Consider the following 16028-nt stretch of genomic DNA (forward strand, 5'->3'; position numbering starts at 1 on the left):
TAAGAAATATTTTTTTCCACAATGATGCCTCTTGTACATCGTACATCTATCCTTTAGGAGAAGCCTGTGTCATTTCTGGTCAAAAAAAAAACAAAACTTGCTGGTTGAATAAAAGTAACTTCAAGTCAGAATTTGGCAGGGGTAAGAATAATTTTGGGCTTGACTCTATATAGTCAAGCACTATATATAAGCACTATATATAAGTACTATATATATATATCTGATTGGCTGAGTGTTGGCCCCCTTAATGATTTTTTTGCATGTTTCAGATCATCAAACAAATTTAATTATTAATCAAAGATAAAAAAAGTAAACACAACATGCAGTAAATGAAATATTTTTTATGAAGGGAAAAAAAATTAAACCCACATGAAACCCCCCCCCCCACACACACACACACACAAAGGACAATGACTGAGGTTAAGACAATTACTAATAAATAATAAATTAGATTCAGTTACTTGCCAAACCCTGACACTAGCATCTAGTGTATCAATTTTCACTATTTATCTTCCTCTCTTACATTCTATTATTCTGTTTCACTACACGCATGTGTGTGTAAAAGAAAAGAAGGGGGAGCTTATATTGATATAAAGTAAAATTCTGGTGACCCTATGTGGTCCTCGTTCAGGGTGACTAACTACTGTACTAAACATCAGCAAAGACATTAAAACAAATGATTCAGATGATACATGTTTTATAATTTTATTATTTTTCTTTTTTTTCATGTCTTAACATGATCAAATTTTAAATTAATATTATTATATCATTTTGCTTTAAAATGTCTCAGCAAGGTGGTGGTCATGTATGCCAGAGGTTTATTCAGTCTGGCTAATTTCTCAGTGCTTAAACTGACTGTGTTTCAACTGATCCCATGTTACAACAATTTCTGGTCTCTCCTATATTACATGTACTGTGTTTTGATGCCATTTCTACATGTTTCTTATTAGAAGGGTTTCTGAATCCAGTATGGAAACCCCAAGACATTTAGAAGTAAGTAGCACAGGAGAAGTCAACACACTTCTTATAACATCATTTGTAGTATTCCACAAGATACCCTTGTTGTAAAAATGCATTAGTTTATACACTAACCCATAAATAATAATTCTGTAAACGGTTTACAGTAATTAATTACAATTCATACGTCAGTTTTTTTCAAACTATGTTCCTGTTTGCTAATGCTCTTTTTTCCAGAATAATGAAGAAATCACTGTGTCATCTGAACGTCCAGTGTACACCAAAGACTGGAATAAGGACCATGTGAGACAATGGTTGCTTGAGATAAAAGTGGACAAAGAAGATGCAGACATTTTGTATAATGAGAAAATTAATGGATCTGGTCTGCTCCACTTGAAAATGTGTTATCTCACAGAACTACATCTGTCAATGAATGCAAAAGCACTGATACTTGACAATGTAGATATTTTGAAACAAAAGACTGACATGGTGACACAGTCTTGTAGCTTAAAGCCTTACCCTTTCGGTAGATTTAATGCTGTATATAAATAACAGTATTTTAGATGTGACTGAAACTGGTCCTATAGACCTCATACAACCGTGCCATGAACACAAAGCCTTCATCAACACAACAGAAGATGACAGAATGGAAAAATACACTTATGAAGTCATTCGGTTTGGAGCAGCATGTATGAATAGTCGCACAAATGGCACCATTCATTTTGGAGTGGCAGACAAACCACATGGGCAAATTCTGGGTATTAGTGTCCAGAGCACAGATGAGTTTGACAAACAACAGTCACATGCAATTGAAAAGCATTTCAAATTGGAAAGGTCTGTTCAAATTGCAAAGAGGTGTATTAAACCCCCACGATTCGTTGAATTTCTTGAGGCTGACATGACATCTGCAGGAAAATGTGTTATTGAGGTGGACATACAGATCTGGCCATTAAAAATGCGTCTATTTTCACGCGGCAGCCTGCAATTCGGCACGCGTGGGCACGCGTCCTGCCGCAGCGGCTTTTTTAGATTTTTTTACAACGTTGTTGCACTTCATATGATATCCACCAGGTGGCGCAAGGAACAACATTCTGTAGCCAAACACCATGGCCAGCTCTAGGGGGCGTTGGTCACAAATACCAGTACAATAGTTCAATGATTCCTCTTTCCTGAAATTATGGTTCAAACCAATAGCAAAAAGATAGCCTATTCATAAGCAGGTGCAGTTGTATTGTTATTTTGTTTTCTTTCTTTGTTTTCCTGACGAACATTTATTAGACTGCATCGGAAACAGAAATGTTAATTTCGGTTATTTTATTTCTCCAACCGACAACTGACGTAAACCGCTAAATTCGTTTTCAGGGATTAATTATACACAAGCAAGAAGCAGCATAAACATCAGAACCTCACGTGCAGAGCTTATGCACATAGAAAAACCCAACAAACCTATATATAATAATAAATAAAATAGGCCCACATAAGAAATATATGTTTTTCTTTTCTGAATGAATAATAATTTAACGAATTAATAAGTAGCAAGCCTATATGCAGAATTTTAGGCAATTTCTGTGATGCGCCCTTAAACCAGCATCTTGTTTCCATTTTTTTTTTTTACAAATAGCCTACACGTTTTTTTTTTTATTTTATTTTTTTTATTTTTATTGTGATTGTACACAAATAACAGAAATATGTAAAATATCATAGTTTTAAGCAATGCCGTACTCTTGAACGAGTATTGTAAGCTGTATCCACTTTATTAAGGGGAAAAAAATCAAGTGATCCTGACGGCGCCGCGGGCAGTTAAATTACTCGACCTCTTTCACCTTCAGGATAAAATACATTATATATTTCAGCGTTTTAAAGCAACATCAAATTAAGATATGCATGTTTAAGAGGTAGTTCTTTTTCTTTTTCTAAGATACACAATTTTAGATACACTGACAATTAATTTGAGTAGAGACAGATAGAAATGGGAAGGATAAATATAAACTACAGTATTTTTGCGATTTTGGTGCTTAGAAATTTATTCTAAGCGGGCCGCGGGCGAATAATATATATAGTTAATATAGCGCGGAGCGGGTGGATGCGGAATAAAACCTTGTGGAATCGGGACTGGAAAAGCACTTTGTTATATCCTATAGACTATTTAGATACTTCATCATCAAGCAAAAATTTATTCATAAGCAGGAGCAGTTTTATTATTATTTTCTTTTATTTTTTTCCTGTTGAACTTTTATTAGACTGCATTGAAAATAGAAATGTTAATTTCTGGGGTTTTTTTTCCAAACGACAACCGACGCGTTTAGTTATTATTAACGACAAGATTGTGTTAAATTACATTTAAATTGAAACGTGGCTGTGACACATTAATAACAGTTAAATTCGTTTTGAGGGGTTAATTGTACACAAGCAAAAAGCAGCATAAGCATCAGAACATCACGCGCAGATCTTATGCACAGAGAAAACCCAAAAAGCTGTATGTAAAATAAATAAAAATGCCCATATGCGAAATATAAATTTCTTAATGAATAATAATTTAACAAAACGAAATAAAATAAAATTAATAAGTAGCAAGCCTATATGCAGACTTTTAGGCAATTTCTGTGACGTGCCCTTGAACCAGCATCTTGTTTACATTTTTTTTTTTTTTTACAAATAGCATACACATCTGTTTTTTCGTTGTGATTGTACACAAATAACAGAAATATGTAAAATAGCATAGTTTTGAGCAATCCCTTACTCTTGAACGAGTATTGTAAGCTGTATCCACTTAATTAAAAGGGGAAAAAAAAGTGATCCTGACGGCGCCGCAGGCAGTTAAATAACTGGACCACTTTCACCTTCAGAATAAAACACATTATATATTTCAGCGTTTTAAAGCAACATCAAATTAAGATATGCATGTTTAAGAGGTAGTTCCTCTTTTTCTTTTTCTAAGATACACAATTTTAGATACACTGACAATTAATTTGAGTAGAGAGGAATAGAAATGGAGAGGATAAATATAAACTACAGTTTTTATAGAGTTAAAAATTAATTAATTAATTTATTAGTATTATTACTATTATTATTTTGATTTGTTTTTGCGATTTTGGTGCTTAGAAATTTATTCTAAGCGGGCAGCGGGCGAATAATATATAATATAGCGGGAGCGGGTGGATGCGGAATAAAACCTTGTGGAATCGGGACTGGAAAAGCACTTTATTGTTATATCCTGTAGACTATACTTCATCATCAAGCATGGGCGTCGGAAGCAAAATAAATGTGGGTGGGTCCTCCCCCAGAAAAATAAATTCTTTAGTATATGCCATTTTCTGTAGTCTGGTGCCTTTTATTTAATGTTTTTACACAATGCAAATACTCCATATTTACAAATATTACAAAAGACGGCTATACTGCAACATTTTCAGTGGCGTAAGTGATAATACGAGTAACATATCGCTTTTGACGCGGGAGACCCGAGTTCGCATCCGCCTTTTGGTGAAATCATTTTCGAAATCGTCTCTCTTTTCACTTATATCATATCGGAAAGGCATTTGTTTATTAGTTAATTAATGAAATAATTGAAAAGTTGAAATAAAGTATCAACTAGGGTAAGGTCACCTACCGTAAGTGTATCTGAGCACTATACTTTTAGGAGTGTTAATAATTAATTTTATTATTATTATTGTTATTATTATTAATATTATTATTATATTATTATTATTGTCTTTAGATTTGTTTTTACATTTTGATGCCGTACATTATTATGACGCACTGCCCATGCAGTTTTTTTTTTCTTTTTTCTTAAAAACTAATTGAAGTGAAAGGGAAGAAACCCATGTAGATTTGGCCTAATGTCCATAAATACTATAGCCTAGTATTATATCCTAATATAGAAAATAATTTAGACAAATAAACAGAAGGCTCACTTTTCAAAACAATAAAGCTTAGCCTATATGACTGACAACGAATACAACAATTGTTAAGTATCAAATCGACCAGACACCGAAACAGTTTCTTTCCTCAGGCAATCCATCTCATGAACACTTGATCGTGCAACATACAACACTATACATTCTTTATTCATTTTTCCGTTATTTATTTAAAGCACATACTTACTTCTATTCAAATGTCTTTGCTATTTTTGCACATTGTCTGTCTTGTATACCTCTATATTGTTATTTTTATAATATGTATCGTCTTGTCACTGTCATTCTGTAGCACTGTGGAGCTCTGTCACAAAAACAAAATCCTAGTATGTGCAAACATACCTGGCAATAAAGCTCATTCTGATTCTGATTCTGATTCTGAAAAGTGCTCCAGTGAGTTATGCAATTTTTTTCCACCTTTTTTTCTTTTTTTTTTTTTAAGTGGAAAAGTAGTTCTTCTATTTCGGAGAAGTTCATTAAGTCTGTCTCTTAACAGCTTCCAGTCACGAACTGCGGGTTGAATCTCCGACCAACGATCAGTAATTATTTTTTTTTTTTTAATTATTATTTTTTTTTATTATCTTTAAACAGCTCCAAATTAACATCATTTTAGCCTGGAACTAGGCTTAAGTCTGTTCTGGGAAACCAAAGGGAAGTGTATTTTTTTTTTTTTTTTTTTTTTTTTCAGTTTTCTGAAAAGTAGCCGTTAATGAGGCATCAGAGTTAAGCGGCATGCAGTATAAAGAGCGAAATGTTTATGAATGGCAGAGTGGGGGTGGGGTGGGGTGTTGAATGCTGTCTGTTGCCTTGTTGTAATCAACATTTGGAGACTTGGGGGTGCTGGGGGCGGATTCCGACTGCATTCAGTTGCATTTCGAATTCAGCATTCAAATGCATGCCAGGGAGAAGGGGAAAGCTTTCCTCACACGCTCCACTTTTTTCAAAACATTAGTGTCCAACCTGACACGCGGGTCAGTGGATAAACAACCCGAACCCGACCGTTTTCAAATAACCCACCCGCAACTCGGACCGCAGAATAAAAAAAATAAATATTGTACCCGACCCGCCTCCTGACCCGTATGTTTAATAATAAAGTGATTAAGCTGTGGAGATGCAGTCTGAAATATCCCGACATCAGAAATCCATTGGTGTACAAGCTAAAAAATAAAATTAAAATAAAACAATGTGTCCTGTTGTAAAGTCGTTGCCGTATTGTTGTGTATGAAGTTCAGATGTTATTATTTTAAGAAATATAGGCTATATGTTTTAGGATTCTCCTTATTTTTGTTTTAGACATCCATCAATCACGGTGAATAAAAAAAATTCCGCGCTGGTGGAAACAAGACTTTCGTTTCTACTTTTGAGACCGGTGTTCGGACGTTTTTCTAAAAAAAAAAAAATAAGAATTCAAAATTCAAAATTCAAAATTTATTGTCATAAAAACAGAAGGTGAATATAATTCAAAAATGTTAAGTATTTGCTGATTAAAGAAAACATGAAGGATGCCGCTTAATATTTGGCTTTTACGTGAACTTTAAAGCATATCCCTCATTCCATTTGTTTTCTTTGTTTTGTAATCTTTATATTATTTTCGTGAAATGTATTTTTGCTCAACATGCATTTCTCGTGGCCACGAGTTTAATGAATAAACCAACCTGCGTGACATTAGTAACCCAGAAATATTGGAGATATTTCGTTTTGAGTTAAGAAATTGTTTGCCTATATTAATTGTTATAGAAATTAATACAATATTAAATAATTATACAGGCGATGCTGTATATGCTAATGCTGTCTGTGCGCAATGTAGACAGCTTTCACAAGTGTTTACATGTATTACATTGGCCTACTTCAAATTAAATAGCCCTGCAAGAAACATTTCATGCATCCCAAAATCTTGTCCATTGACTGACCTTCTTTTTTTCCCATTATATTTGTATTATTCGTTTGTATTCGTTATTTTTTCCTTCATTTTGATCTCGTTACATAACATTCTGAATGTAAATGATACTGTAAAGGTGCTATGACTGGGGTTTTTACTGGAATGCAGTTTAAAGGTTAAATTTAACATATATTGTATTTTATTAAGTCTAACTAATAGACAAATAACTGAAGAGTGAATCATTCACGTAGTTTCATTTGGAAATAATTTATCGTCACACAGTAAAATAGGCCTACATTCCTTCTCTTAACTAAAGAATTGAACATATAAAATATGAATTGAACATTTTATTTTGTTTAGTCTAATTAACAGACTAGACTATATAAATATTAAACTGTTTTACTGAGAAATGAATCATTCACGTAGTTTCATTTGTAAATGAAAACATCATGTATCGTCACACACGGGGATAAATACAATCAAAACGTCAAAACGTAATTGGCATAATTGTCAGGCGTTAAAAATAAATAGCCCTAACCAGGTATTGAAATAATAATAACAACCTATAATAAGAATAAATAATAAGTGATTTAGAGCTATCTACTTTTTTCTTTATTGTGAATCGCTTAACCTAAATAACTTTATATATGCTATTTGGCATATATTTAGCCAATATTGTGAACTACAATTATGCCAATAAAGTTTTGACTTTATGATTGTATTAATGCCCGTGTGTGACCATACGATTTACAAATGGAACGTGAATGATTCACTCGACAATGAAACACTATATAGGTTATAATTAGACTAAAAAGGAATATATGCCATATAGTATAATCAAAGCTTTCATGGCATGTCAGCATTTATCATTTAGATTCGGAATGTTAAGAGATCGAAATTAAGGGGGACATACTGAATATAAACGAATAATACATTTATTACAGAAAAAAAGGATCAATTAATGGATAAGACTTAAGGATGCATAAAATGTTTCTTGCAGGGCTATTTAATTTGAAGTACTTATATGTAATAAATTCTTGATAAACTTTTGAATGCTGTCTACATCGCGCACAGACATTCGCATATACAGCATTGCCTATTGTTAATATATAAGTTAATATTGCATTAATTTCTATAACAATTAATAAAAACATTTCTTAACTCAAAATAAAAAATATTAATAAACCTATCTCTGATAATCCTGGGTTATGGTTACGCAGGTTTGTTTATGCATTAAACATAAGGATGTCCTTACCTCGACAAAATAATCTTGTGGCCACGACATAATATGACATTCCCAGGAATTAATATCTCGTGGCAATGACAAAAAGTAATATGACGTTCCTACGAATTCATTTGTGTGGCCACGACAAACATAAGTGAACCGAAGGTGTCCCCTCCAGGTTACCGTACCTTTTAGTTTGCAGCAATGTTTTCAGCCTGCTCCAGTCCAGTGCGTTACATGACTGCCCCCTACTGATCATGTCTTTCCTATGTCATTGTATTTTCCGTGTTCCTTTGGAATACACCGGCGTCACGCGAGACCACTTTACTTCCCGCGCGCATTTTAAATGGCCAGATCTGTAGAGCCATCCTCTATAGTCTGTGAAGAACTTTATTTTAACACATATGAAGTAGAGAAAAAGAACAAGAAATGCAAGAATAAAGACAAGATGCCTGAGTCCAAAGCAACAGGTAAGAAGAGTGATAGCAAGTCTTTCTATATAAGAGATGGCAGCAGCAGCAATAATCTTATTACATCAGATTCCTCAAAGTATGACAGTTATATTGCTAACATGCCACAGTTGTCTAAGCTGAGGAAGGATGCTGAAGAAAAGCATCTCTGTATTGTCAAAAACAGTGTGTAAGGCTCTAAACTGTGTGAGATGATAACAGGAGGGACACAATCTTTGGACAGGTCACACTTTGAACAGTACATTATAGTGGCTAACAAGTCCCATCCTGTTCAGCTGGAAAACCTGAGTTTCCTTCTTCACATGGATCTAGTGGCTGTTTTGGATTTTGATCCAGAATCTGCTGAAAGTGGCTTGAATAAGCTGTTTGAAGATAGAAAAACAAATCCTCACTCACCAGCTCAATATAAAATCACTGGTGCAGTTGAAGACATAGCAAACAAGTTAAAGCTGACCAGAAATACAAGCTGGGTTTTCTGTAATGGAGGTATTAATGAGGAAAGACCCTCTGATGCTGACAAATGGTCAATTGAGAAGGGATCCTCTGTGCGTGATGTTGTTTCTTTCCTGTGTCGAAAAGATGTGCTTCCTCACAAGAAATTTCTCACCATATTCTTGCTATTAAGTCAGGTGAGCAATGGAAAAGACCCTTTGCTTGAGACCTTCAATATGTTTCTACAAGAGTTCAATGGAGGAAACCAAATCTTATGCATTAGTAACAATGAAACATCATACACCTACTGGAAGAATCTCATTGAGGACAGATGTGGAGTTGACATCTCTACAAGATGCATTTATGAGCTGAGTTTTGCTGAGGTCAATGGCACTGTGCTCAATCTGTGGTCAGAGAATCGCAAATCAAACCGCTTTCTTCCTTGTGGTGGTGGCAGTAATGTTGTGCTCACCAAGAAATCTGAGGACTCCTTAGAAACACTGAGTGTTCTTTGTGTGAACCAATGTGATGGAGGAAATGAGGACAAACAAAAACATGAGGAGACATTTTACAAGGGAGGGAAGGTGTCTTGGTGGAACTTCTACTTCTCAGAACAGCCCGGGTCAATGCCATTCATCAAACAAGACAAATTCAGCTACATTGTCGACACTATTATTCCAGACATATGCAGTCGGAAGGGAGCGTGTGAATTTTTCAGCATTTTCCATCTTCCAGGCTGCGGTGGCACTACATTAGCCATGCATGTTCTATGGACACTCAAGGATAAATTTCGCTGTGCAGTTCTGAAGGACACAACAGATGATTATTCTACCATAGCTGAACACGTGGTGCAACTACTGACTTATGAGACAAAAGAGAAACCTACACGACTTCCTGTTTTGCTCATGATCGACGATTTCCTGGACATCTCTGATGTAAAAAAACTCCAGCTTCAGATTGGGGAGGAATGTTTGAAGCAAAACATTTTCTCAAAGTCTCCACAGGTCATAATTGTCAACTGCATGAGAGCTGAATCCTGTGAACAGACGGATGATGCAGTTTTCATTGGAAACAAATTATCAAAGCAGGAACAGGAACTGTTTGAGGAAAAGCTGAAGGAGTTTAAGAGGAACAACACAAACACTAAAACGTTTTATGGGTTCATGATTCTGAAGAATAACTTTTCACCAGACTATATTCAGGGTATTGTGAAAAACACTCTGAAGGGTTTCAACTTCCAAGACAAGCATGCTCAACTTTTTGCTGTTCTCGTCCTCCTGAATGTCTACTGCAAGAATGCATTGCTTTCAGTGTATACATGCGAAGAGTTTCTTGGTCTGCAAACAAAAGCATATTTTGAACCCTGCAAGGTTGAAGATGGATTTGAGAGGTTTTCCAATCTTTTGACAAGATGCACAGTCAACCACAAAATTAGATTTGAAGGTGTGACAGTGATTCACCCAAGCATAGCTCAATGCTGTTTGAAAGAGCTTTCAGCTTCTCATGGGGTGACAAAAGCAGACATCGCTAACCTTCTGCTCACAACAGGCCTATTTTATGAGTATGCTCTAGGAAAACAAAAATTAGTGCAGGATGTTCACAACATGTTGGTTAAGAGGCAGTATTTAGCTCAGGCTGAAGACTCACTTTTTTCACCTCTTATCCAAGACACAATGAAGGAGACCCCACGGTTGGAAGAAATTGTTCTAAACAATGCAGCAAAGTGCTACTCAAAGGATGCAGTAATATTCCAGCTCCTCGCCAGGTACTATTACATCAAAAAATCTGACTTTAACACAGCCATGATTTGGGCAAAGAAGGCCAAAGGCCTTTCAAAGGACAGCTCATACATGTGCGATACAGTGTCGCAGGTACTTGTACGTGAGCTCAAGCAGGCTGTTCGAAAAGACAAAGATGATCCCATCAAGCCAGAGAGTCTTGAGGAGTATCTTACATTGGCTAGATCTGCAGGAGAAGCTTGCAAAGAAACACAACAAACTGCAAACAAAGAGGCCATGATTCAATTGCAGAGACTAAAGGACTACAATACCTACAACACCGCTGGTTATCTTGGTGAACTTCAAACTGCAGCTGTTGTCATACAAATACTGCAAAAGACACCACTGTTTAACTGCCTTGGTCAAGTCCTATCACGTAAAATTGCCTTTGAAGATTTGCAAGGAAGATCCCTGAACTCAAGCAATACTACCATGTATTGCTGAAGCATAAGAGTTATCTTCTTCAACTAAAGGGCACAATGAAGCAACATTTCTATGTTCTTGACAATTTTTTTGTCAATTTAGTACCCTTTTTTGCAGAGAGTAACAAACAAAAAGAACGGACAAAGCCCAAGGTTTTCAGGTACTTTCAACAGTATGCAGATGTCTTTTGTAAAATAATTGGAGTGAGCAAGTCAAAAATGAACGCATGAACCTCACGGTTAAAATTGAGCAGACGCATCAATGTCTAGAGAGGAACAAGGGTGATTCCTATATCGGCCTTCTGGAATATTTATATGAGAAAGATTCTGCATCTACTCTTGAAGAGATCATCCAGCAGTATGATTTCATTCTGAAGTGGAAAGAGCCTAGAAACTTGATGGACACTGTCAACTTCATCTATGCCAATGTTATTCTGGCCAACATCAACCCTAAATCTCAATACATCATGCCCTACCAAGGCCTTCGTAACTTGCTACTTGAAATTATCAACCACCCCACACCCTTCAGTGAGATTCTGCCATTGCACTACATCACAGTTTTATTGTTATGGCAAGAGGACTGTCCATTACATAATTTTGTGTCACAAATGAAGTCGTCATATTTAAAAGACATGAAACCGGTGTCTAATGGAAAGAGAGCAGCAGTCCATTTTTTCCTAGGGAAGGACGACGGTTACAGTTGCCTGATTTCCCATAGAGATATAAACAACTGTTTAGGATCTGAGCAGAACATCTCAGTGAAATGGGATGATGAAAAAATATGGAAGCAAGTGAGAGACGGTGAGAAACTTTACAGAGTTTCTGGTAAAATTTGCGATGGTTTTATCATTGTTGGAAATGTGAAGGTCGATCCAATGTTCAGAAGCCAGTTACATAAAGAATTTGGCACAACAGTGACATTCTTCATCGGGTTCTCAATGAATGGACCAGTTGCACTTGACATAGACTTTGAGTCATAAGGGCCACAAAGCTGATCTAATGGATCTGACTGATGACTTGAGAAACATAAATGAGAAAATTTACAGTTTAAAAACAAAAACACTCAAGTTAAAGAAGCCCATGGATCAAAGCCTATAGATATTTTTGATTTGACTCAATATTATCTTATATCTTTGACATCAATCTTTAAATCATTAAGGGTGTATGCGTTTGTACTAATTGTGTTTGATTTGAATTTCTTAAAAGCAATGGGGTGACTGTGTTATGTGAGAGCTGACTGAAAGTTTGACCTCCAGAGGGGAAAAATGAAATGCACTTGTATTGTATTTGGGTTCATTTGTTTTTCTTTATATGCATTTTACATATTGTGTCTTACTGGATTTTACTTATATATTTATAGACATTTATTCATTTTTCATATATTCATTATTTTTTATAGACTTTGATTGTGATTGAATTTATACTTCAAGAAATGTCCATAAAAATAGGGCTGAATGTTCCATGTTAATATGAACGGGAAATATTCATATTGATTTTTCACAGTGTTTTACTTTGAATTAAACTTTGCATTTTGTGTTGTGCTTTAGGGCTGAAGAAAATGTTTGTAAACTCACAAGTACAGGTACATTTCTGCCAGAACATTATTTGTTTTTCTACTGTTTTTTTTTTTTCTTACACTTTGTATTTGATACTTGATAAGCCTCATTCTGCCATGTTTTTTTCAGGAAACTGCTGTAACAAAGAACTAACTATATTATGGTAAATGTCTGCATTCTATGTCTTCAAGGTCACAAGGCACTGTTAGGAAGCAGTCCATTCCTTTTGCTTGTGATCATAACACTTGTGTAACTTGTTTTTGTTAAGACAAAGGTTATCCAATAAACATATTTCTTATCACTTCTTTTACTGGCTTCTGCAATCCTCCTGTATCTAGTCATTTGAAGTCTGGTATATCTGTGTGTGTTGCTTTTCATTGCATTTCAATTATTTCAAAACATCTTTGCAAAACATTGAGCCATACAACCAGTGTATGTAAGTAAAAAAGTAATCCACTATAAATCTGCTACAAAGTCTAGTTAAAATTCTTTAAAAGTCCAGTTCCTCATTTGTTGTCATACAAAATTCATGTTTATATTATTACACTATTTATTAAAACTAAGACATCTAACTGTATATAAAATAACTGAATAGAAATAATAGTCCAGGGGCCTCATTTATAAAGACTTGCGTAGAAACCATCCTTGATTTTATCTAAGAACTTTTCTGATTTGATCGTAAGAGCGATTCAGAGAAAACGAACGTACCACGAAATCCATGCGTACGCCAGTCATTCGGTTATAAATCACAAATGATCGTGGAATTGTGTGCAGCTGAATGTTCCGCCGTCAAAACGCCCCTGCTTAATTAATTAACATATAAAATGAGCTCATTCCTAAAGCAAAAACTCTGTGACAATGGCAAGTAAAAAGGAGCGCAAGAAATCAAATTATAGTGAGGCTGAACTATCTGAAAAGGTCGTACGCCAAGCTGGAATCTGACGTGGAGATAAGTACTTTTCCACGTCAAAGACGGTTTTTATAAATCTGTACTTTGACGTGGATTTGATCGTACGAACACTCTAAGATCAAATCAGTGCGTAAGAAAGTTTTATAAATGAGGCCCCAGGTTTTCTCATTTAGACAGCAAAGACTGTCATGTGTCCCCATAATTTAATGGCTAAATAAATATACTAAACAATGTTTTATATATATATATATATATATATATATATATATATATATATATATATATAACATTATCCCAACCCTGATGTGTGACCCATCATTAAAGGTCTGTTACATACTGTTAGTAATGTTTTTGCACAAATTCACTCTTAACTCTTACTCTTGTTCTACAGCATTCTATTACAAATTGTTCCTCCTTCTTCATTATCATCTTCTTTTTAACTTGCGGGAGGCAACTCACTAAGGTGGATAACCACTATCTGCTGTACTGGAGTGTGGACCAGAGTTTCTATTATCTTGATAAAAAAATAAAAAATAAATAAACAAACAAACAAAAAAACACTACAATCTGCTTATTAAGCCAGTCTATTTCAGAAAAATAAGTAAAGCTTTACATGCCTGTAACAGACGTACATAAGAGTTATCCTACGATTCTCTATATGTTTTCTATGTTAAAGATTGTCCAAGGATCGCTTTATTTCCGTTGTTTATGGGGGACTTTTATTTTGAAACAGAATCTGCTTTTCACGGCTAACAAGGAGTAGTAAGAAAACAGGAGCTGAAAACGTCAAAAGGCCGAGCCCTGAATAGTCTGGGAGGAGGGATACAAGTCTCTGATTCATTGCCCACAATAGATGCGGGTAATGTTCTAAGATTGCGAGCCGCCAATAAAAACGAGAAAGAAGAAGTAAGAAAACAGTATAGAGAGTGAACACTTCATGACGGTTTAACAGAGCTCGTGCACAAAAGGACGGTTTATAAGTTTATTCAGCAACCCCCGAAAAGGCGTAAGGTTTGTGTAACTGTATACTCTGTAAATGTCTAAGAATGTTAATGTACATTTTTGTACCGCTTTATTCAGTTCCGGCTATCATTCGGACTGCGGTCTGCTACAATGCCTGTCCTTTATTTAATATATCCTTAAGACTTAATATATTCACCACATATTTCTTTAACTCATCTTACTCTTTGGATGTTATATTTAATGCAGGGACAAATTACATGCTCCACTGACTCATCTTCCCTTCCACAATCACACAAACCTGAAGAATGCTTCTTCAATAGAAACACTGAAAAACAAACAAACTTTCGCACCCGTCCGAAAGCCCGATCGGGAGACGCAAGGAATGAGCGATCTGCGGGATTTTACCCAGTGGAACTAAACTCGTTTATTTTGCCCGCCATCGATGCACATCACTGGGGCCTCATACCCGGAAGTAGGACCGGAATGGGAAGCAGTCGAGGTGATTCGCGGCTTCTTTGAAAAGAGCGCGACTCGCCGCTTCAGTGTGAGAATAGCCCAACACTGAACACAATGATCGCGCCAATCGTTAGGTTAGACATAGGAACCGCAAACAGAAGGACATGGAAGGAAAGGCATTTTGCAAACACACAATTCGTCCATGTCAGCTCTTTTAGAGAATTCGCTCTTTTAGGAGGAAATTTGCTCTACAAAGACAGCTATTCAGATTCTGCACACACATTTCATTGGCCTTTTCTCAAAGAAATCAGAGGTGTTTGGGATCCCAAGAGCTACCCCTAGTGTTGTACATTTGACAAAACTTTGAAGTGAACAACAGAAAGGGAATTATAAATTCCTTTTAAATACCAGTTCCGTTCTTGCATTTGAATTGAATTTGAAAAAAAAAAAAAAAATTCATTTCCCATAATGCATTAGCTGTATTCAATTTCTTTAAAATGACTGAATTCAGTAAATTTCACTTCATTCCAATTCAAATTCCTGTGTATTGTGGCCAATTCTTTGAACACAGTCATGTGTAATAGTACAAGAGGGATATTACAGTCAGTTCACTCATCAAAATTCCATTTTCACACACTAGAGTGCAGTTTGGAGTTTACCTCCTAGTACACAGGTAAACGTGGTGGCGACAGAGGGAAGGAGGAGTCCAAAAGGTAAGTAAGTTTGGGTGTAGTTTAGTGAGCACATCACTGGAGTGTTATCATCACTGAAACCCTTTCTGAATCCCTTTCTGAATGACGACTACAAGGTAAGAGGTAAGATCACAGTTTCTGAGCCTCACACTAAATTTATAAAGAAGTTTCAAACATAATGATGTGTTTAGGATTTTGTGATTAGATCATTTAGGACCTTAAAACAGTGTTGTTGGGATATTTTGGAAGATTTGTGGCTACCAATACAAATGTTAGAAAGTCTAGGATCCAGTCGCACTAGTTAACCCTTGGTTCTTTGTTTGTTTGTTTATTTTCCACAAGTTTGAAGGGAATGTTTTTGTTAAACCGCATCTGTA

At 35.6% G+C, this 16028-nt stretch overlaps 1 pseudogene; it reads left to right on the plus strand.

Moving 5' to 3' along the window:
* Window positions 1-969: 969 nt before the first annotated feature.
* Window positions 970-12054, plus strand: LOC141293266 (sterile alpha motif domain-containing protein 9-like; annotated as a pseudogene).
* Window positions 12055-16028: the final 3974 nt, after the last annotated feature.

Source organism: Garra rufa, chromosome 1, assembly GCF_049309525.1.
Source record: "Garra rufa chromosome 1, GarRuf1.0, whole genome shotgun sequence".
NCBI lineage: Eukaryota > Metazoa > Chordata > Actinopteri > Cypriniformes > Cyprinidae > Garra > Garra rufa.